Here is a 429-nt window from a genome sequence, read left to right on the forward strand (position 1 = left end):
GCGCCTGTAGCTCAGTGGATAGAGCGTCCGTTTCCTAAGCGGAAGGCCGTAGGTTCGACCCCTACCTGGCGCGGCGTCCTTTTTGATGTTTTATTTTTTATTTTTCATTTTTTGAAAAGGACCCGTAAACACAGTAGGATCGGAGATCCGTTACAACCTGTTTTTGAGGCCACTTAAAAAAGCTGTTATTCCTATTACTCCCCTGTTTACGCAAAGCTAAGTTCTAGTCGTCCATGAAACGCACACGAAAACTAGCCTGAAGAATCGGAAGCTCAATTGGATCAATGTGGTTGGAGGAGGCGATCCCAGGGCTACTCTACACATCTCTCGCCTTATTAATTGCAGCAGGATCAAAATAGTTCAATCATCGCCTCCTTTTGAAATTCAGAGCCTTAACTAAGCGAGCAACTGATCACCGGGAGCTTCCGC

General features: G+C 46.2%; 1 non-coding gene across 1 annotated transcript; it reads left to right on the forward strand.

Annotated features, from left to right (window-relative positions):
- TRNAR-CCU lies at nucleotides 1-73 on the forward strand. The gene has a single exon. It is a non-coding gene; the product is annotated as a tRNA-Arg (tRNA).
- The last annotated feature ends 356 nt before the right edge of the window (nucleotides 74-429 follow it).

Source organism: Lolium rigidum, chromosome 4 (assembly GCF_022539505.1).
Source record: "Lolium rigidum isolate FL_2022 chromosome 4, APGP_CSIRO_Lrig_0.1, whole genome shotgun sequence".
Taxonomy (NCBI): Eukaryota; Viridiplantae; Streptophyta; class Magnoliopsida; order Poales; family Poaceae; genus Lolium; species Lolium rigidum.